Below are 6,144 nucleotides of genomic sequence, written 5' to 3' on the forward strand. Positions count from 1 at the left end.
ATTACATCTATTCCCTGGTCCCAGATAAACCTTAAGAGCAGTTTTCCCCGTCCAACTGAACTAATGAGAGTGGAACAGTGGAGGGTGGTGGGTTTTTTTTTTTTTTTTTGAGGGGGAGGACGGTGTCTTCTTTCCCCTGTTGAGGTCTCTTCTACCCATTCACACTCTCTACCTTTTCCTTATCTAGCTACTAGTTGATGGTCTTAACAGGCAGAGCAAGTTGCGGCAAGAACAGAAGTGAGAGTGGAGAGAGATTCTGACTGGCTTATAAATTTATATCTTCTTCCCTTCTTGATGACTCCCATCCCTAAAAGCAAACAACCAAGAGAGGAGAAGAGTAGCTGAAGGAAATGATTCTGTGTGTTGTGTGGAAGTAAAGTCAATGCCAAGATATTCAGGGAGGGGGTGGGTGGACATAAGGCCCAGGGAGGCTGGGACAGTTGATTTGCTCTGCTAACTTCTAAGCTACTCTTGGTTCATAAGGTGCTTGTTGTTGTCTCAGTCCAATTCAGCACACATTTACTAAGTAAATATGAATACCAGTCTGGTTGTGGTACAATCCCCATTGATAGCCAGGCTTGAAGGGATCTGTCTGGCTGGCTGCCAAGGTGTCCCCATCAAGTGTATGTGAAAGTCGCTCAGTCGTGTCCAATTCTTTGCGACCCTATGGACTATACAGTCCATGGAATTCTCCAGGCCAGAATACTGGAGTGGGTAGCCTTTCCCTTCTCCAGGGGGTCTTCCCAACCCAGGGATTGAACCCAGGTCTCTCACATTGCAGGCAGATTCTTTACCAGCTGAGTCATCAGGGAAAGCCAAGAATACTTGAGTGGGTAACCTATCCGTTCTCCAGGGGATCTTCCCGACCCAGGAATTGAACTGGGGTCTCCTACATTGCAGGTGGATTCTTTACGAGCTGAGCTACCAGTGTGTGGTGTTCTCAAAAGCTGCTCTATTGGCAGTAAAGATGTCTTTCTCAAATAAAGGAGGGTAATACCAAAATCAAGGACATTTCAGTATCAGTATTCAACATTAGAATCTCCAGGTAAGTTCTCAAAGTCCGTATTTAGGAAACTGAACACTTACCATGTATTAAGCTGCATGTGGATAATTGCTTTTTGGTAAATAAGTACATCTGGCAGGTACCTCATAAATGGATATATGGTCTTTGCGGTGCTAAAAGAAAAACAGAAATTTAAAAAGCTTTGAAAAGCAAAGAACTGAAAGTGTTGTTGAATCACTCTGTAAAAGTGAGCCCTCAACTCCAAGATCAGTAGGTAGAAAATACAAGAGAAGGCTGAAGTGTGAGCAGCCTCGTGATAATTACACAAGATGTCTGATAGCTAACAGTAAGTTAAGACTATAGAGGGGGACTACCCTGATGACCCAGTGCTTAAGAATCTGCCTGCGAATGCAGGGGACACGGGTTTGATCTCTGGTTCAGAAAGATCCCACATGCCTCAGAGCAACTAAGCCTGTGCGCGACAACTTAGTCCACAAGCCGTAGCTACTGAGCCTGTGTGCTGCAACTACTGCGGCTTGGGTGCCTAGCGCCCGTGCTCCGTGACAAGAGGAGCCACTGCAATGAGAAGCCTGCACACCACAACAAAAAGGAGGCCCCACTCACCGCAACTAGAGGAAGCCCGGTCCCAGGAAAGAAGACCCAGTACAGCCAGAATAAATAAAAGCCAGGTATGGGGCTGTACTCTGCTCCCATAATCAGTCCTAAAGTTTAAGAAAGTTCTTTTTTTTTTTTTGTCTCAGTGGTAGTGACGAATTTGAGTTAGATCACTTAAATTCAGTTTCAAAAAGAATGCATCATTGACAACATTGAAAAAGGTTAACTTAGGCAACTAAAGCAAACAATTTCTTAAGAATAACAAATTACCAGTATTTAAAAAACAAAAAAGCTAGTCTTTGATTTTACCTGCCAATGCCTCTGCTGTATCCTGAAATTTCTCAAAATGTTTCAGCTTTACTCTAGAATTAAGGGGGAAAAAAAATGTTATGAGGGCACACTGATTTTGCAAATACCACATATTTAGGAGAAGAGGTAGTGGACTGCTTCCAAGGCATACACCAATAAAAGAAACTTTCCTAAAAAAAAAAAAACAAGAAAGAAACTTTCCTGCCATTGCATATTGCTGCAAAGGTAGACACTTCATAAAACGACCAATTTCTCTAAATGCTAGGCTAGTAACATTCAGAGGAACTATTACAGATATTACAGGCTTTGGAGGAAACTTAGAACAGCAGCAGAAGAGTATGCCACCGTATCTAAACAGGAAAGATGTTGAAGCTTCAACATAACCTCTGCTGCTTAAAGCTAGATACAGATGCCTTTTACTATATAGGATAGAAAAGGTGTAAGAGTCCCTCTTAGTTTGAGAATTTCATGACACTGATTTGTCCATCTAGTACAAATGCCATGAAAAAATAACTGTTAGATCTAAGTTTTGCTAACCTCACTTTCCCTTCTCCTCCCTATTCACTTATGTGCAAGGCAACATTGTTTTATTTCAAAACAAATACATTGTTAACCCATTGTTGTCTCAGTGGTAGTGACAAATATTTGAGTTAGATCATGCAAATTCAGGTCCAACAAGAATACATCATCGACATCTTATTGTAAAATAAAATGGTATTTGAGAGAGAAGCCAATATCATAAATAGTAACATGCTTTTAGCTTTTGCCATATGTCCATCAATGAGCTAGGTATTTTGTGTATACACAAGCATACCTATCTTGCAAGGTATGTATTATCTTCAGTATGTAGATACTAAAAAACAGGCTGTGACTTTGCCCCAAGTCTCTCAGCTTAAAAGACATTTTTTTCTTTCTAAAGCTCCTATTTCTACACAGTTATTAGTGTTTTTTTTTTTTTTTCCTCTATAGTTTGTCCGTTAGTCACAATACCATCTCACTTAACTTTGGGCAACTTAACTTATCTCAAATTGTAGTTAAGAAATGGGAGAAGTGGGTTTCCCTGGTGGTACAGTGGATAAGAGTCTGCCTGCCAATGCAGGGAACACGGATTGAATCCCTGGTCTGGGGAGATTACACATGCCTCGGAGCAATTAGGCACAAGCAGCCACTGAGCCCGTGTGCCTAGAGCCTGTGCTCCGCAGCAGAAGCCGCTGCAGGGACAGCCTGTGCGCTGAGACAGAGCAGCCTGCACTCACTGAAACTGGAGACAGCCCACCCGAAGCAACGAAGACTCAGTGCGACCAAAAATAAAATGATTAATTTTTAAAAAAAGGAAAAGATACGGGAGAAGTAACTTCTCCAAGCAGCCTTTCCTGCAAAATCCCCTAAGTAAAATTTGCTTCTAAACTAACTTAGGAGGCATCTTCATAAAGTTGCTCGTCAGCAACACTTAAGCGGGGAGAGTTAAAGATAACCCTTCTTGTGGGAGATGGATGGGTCTTCATATCTAGGTATGCTGGATATTTTTATATTTCCTTCAGATCACTCTCCTTCTTCCTGTATCTTAGGAGGCTGTGTGTGTGAAGCCGTTTCAGTCGTGTCCGACTCTTTGCGACCATGTGGACTGTAGCCCACCAGGCTCTTCTGTCCATGGGATTCTCCAGGCAAGAATACTGGAGTGGGTTGCCATGCCCTCCTTCAGGGGATCTTCCCAACCCAGGGATCGAATCCTGCATTGGCAGGCAGGTTCTTTACCACTAGCGCCACCTGGGATGCCCCCTGGGAAGCTAAGCTGCATGAATTTTATCAATGGGTTCCCTGCACTTTGGCTTCCAGTTGGATTCAGTCAATAGGAAGTTCTCGGCAGAAGACAGGATGGAGAAAAATGACTGAAATCAGTGTATTGATTTCCCAGTTTCCCTCCGTTGGGGTCGCCTGGGCCCCACTCCTTTGGTTAAAGGCCACTGCTCTCAATGCTATCTCGCAAAGCCTCAGTAACCACAACCTCCCTTTCTCTTTTCAGGTGTAAGGCTGTTACTAGCCTCAAGTTACTAACCTATCCCTTGCCAACAATTTTTAAAAGTTAACTCTTCAAAAAAACATAAAAGTAGCCCTTGATTATTTTGAGCATGTCAATTATTTTCTGTTGGGACCTCAATATACCTGGTATATTCATAAATTTCATATTTTATCCATATACTTCCATCTTACTCTCATACATGTAACCTTAAATTCTTATGAGTCAACAGTTCTAAAGGGTCAACTGCTGGTTTAAGTAACAGAGCGTGACTCATACCTGTGTGATTCCCAAGGGTAGGGTAGTGGTATCAAGGAGACATAAATCTGAGAGATAATAATAGCTCAGGCCCCTGTGACTTAGCTACAAAAGATGCTGAACAGCTTTTCAGGCTTTGTGACTGTGGAACCTTCTGTGTTTCAGGTCCCCAAAGCTTTACACAAGCTGATGGACTCTGCCTGCTGGGGCCCTGGTTTCTCCATAACCTCCCAGAATGCCTCTGAGAAATCAGCTTAGAAATCCCTCAGGATGATAACTTTATCCTCCTGTTAGCACATTTTGTTTTTTTTCTGAAGACAAAAGTTTGAGCTAATATCCTAATTAAAAAAAAAAAAAAGACTATCAGCAGATTTCTCATTTAGGATCATGTTTATCCCTATGTTGTCAGTGATAATTTCTTTCAATTCATCCCTTAATTTATTATTCACTGCTCTGTCAGGATGAGGTTTTTCACATGTGCTAATGAATTACATTCTTGGTAGTAGTCTATTTGGGATAAGTAACTATTTCAGAAAACTAAGATCATGGCATCTGGTCCCATCACTTCATGGGAAATAGATGGGGAAACAGTGGAAACAGTGGCTGACTTTATTTTTTTGGGCTCCAAAATCACTGCAGATGGTGACTGCAGCCATGAAATTAAAAGATGCTTACTCCTTGGAAGGAAAGTTATGACCAACCTAGATAGCATATTAAAAAGCAGAGACATTACTTTGCCAACAAAGTAATGCCTTGTCTAGTCAAGGCTATGGTTTTTCCAGTGGTCATGTATGGATGTGAGAGTTGGACTGTGAAGAAAGCTGAGTGCCAAAGAATTGATGCTTTTGAACTGTGGTGTTGGAGAAGACTCTTGAGAGTTCCTTGGACTGCAAGGAGATCCAACCAGTCCATCCTAAAGGAGATCAGTCCTGGGTGTTCATTGGAAGGACTGATGTTGAAGCTGAAACTTTGGCCACCTCATGCGAAGAGTTGACTCATTGGAAAAGACCCTGATGCTGGGAGGGATTAGGGGCAGGAGGAGAAGAGGATGACAAAGGATGAGATGGCTGGATGGCATCACCGACTTGATGGACATGGATTTGGGTAGACTCCAGGAGTTGGTGATGGACAGGGAGGCCTGGCGTGCTGCGATTCATGGGGTCACAAAGAGTCGGACACGACTGAGCGACTGAACTGACCTGAACTATTTCCCACAAAGCATTTAATTTAAACCTATATATTTATATATATCAATAAATATAAATTTATATATTTATATAATGCTTTATAAACCCCTGTTGGCATATTTCTTTCCATACTTTACAAAAGAAGTTGAGGTGCAGAGAGGTTAGTCCAATTGCCAAGGTCACCCACAAGACTATTAAGTGGACAGAGTCCAAGGACTGTTTGCTCTCACTGCAACATAGTTGCTTTCCCAAGCCCTGAGAAAGTTCTCAGAGTCCAGCTTGGGTACTCTTGACTAGAGAAGTTGCCATCCTTTAGAAATTCTAATAAATGAAAACCCTTCACAATTAAACTGAAACTGAAACTTTAACCTGTAAATTGCAGCTGCCCGCAGAGTCACAAGATTAAAATTCTATTATACTTTTCTTTGGGGTCTACATTGAAACCTGAGGGTATTTTACCCCCATCTTTGTGACCACCTTCAGGGCTGAACTGAAGAATTTGTGTGAATTTGCCCTCAGAGGGCTATGAAAGTTTGCAGTCTTAGAATTTTTCTTTGTCCTGGCTTGGTTTGAAAGGGATAATGAAGTCAGGTGACTGAAAAGCTTCTTTACTCCTTCCTTGCTTTCCTCTGCTATCTAGAAACTAGCAATGACTTCAATGCATCTTGGTTTAAGTAAGGCATCCAGTTGGGCGGGGGGGGGGGTCGGTGGGGGTGGAATCTGAAGGACCTCTCCAAGCTGGTGTAAACAAGCTT

The 6,144-nt window shown here is 42.2% G+C and overlaps 2 non-coding genes across 2 annotated transcripts; both read right to left on the reverse strand.

Moving 5' to 3' along the window:
• Positions 1-1,748: 1,748 nt before the first annotated feature.
• On the reverse strand, positions 1,749-1,835 carry LOC139035374 (small nucleolar RNA SNORD70). The gene has a single exon (XR_011488037.1). It is a non-coding gene; the product is annotated as a small nucleolar RNA SNORD70 (small nucleolar RNA).
• A 707-nt stretch (positions 1,836-2,542) lies between these two features.
• On the reverse strand, positions 2,543-2,629 carry LOC139035375 (small nucleolar RNA SNORD70). Its single transcript, XR_011488038.1, has one exon. It is a non-coding gene; the product is annotated as a small nucleolar RNA SNORD70 (small nucleolar RNA).
• Between the last annotated feature and the right edge of the window lie 3,515 nt (positions 2,630-6,144).

Source organism: Odocoileus virginianus, chromosome 5, assembly GCF_023699985.2.
Source record: "Odocoileus virginianus isolate 20LAN1187 ecotype Illinois chromosome 5, Ovbor_1.2, whole genome shotgun sequence".
NCBI lineage: Eukaryota > Metazoa > Chordata > Mammalia > Artiodactyla > Cervidae > Odocoileus > Odocoileus virginianus.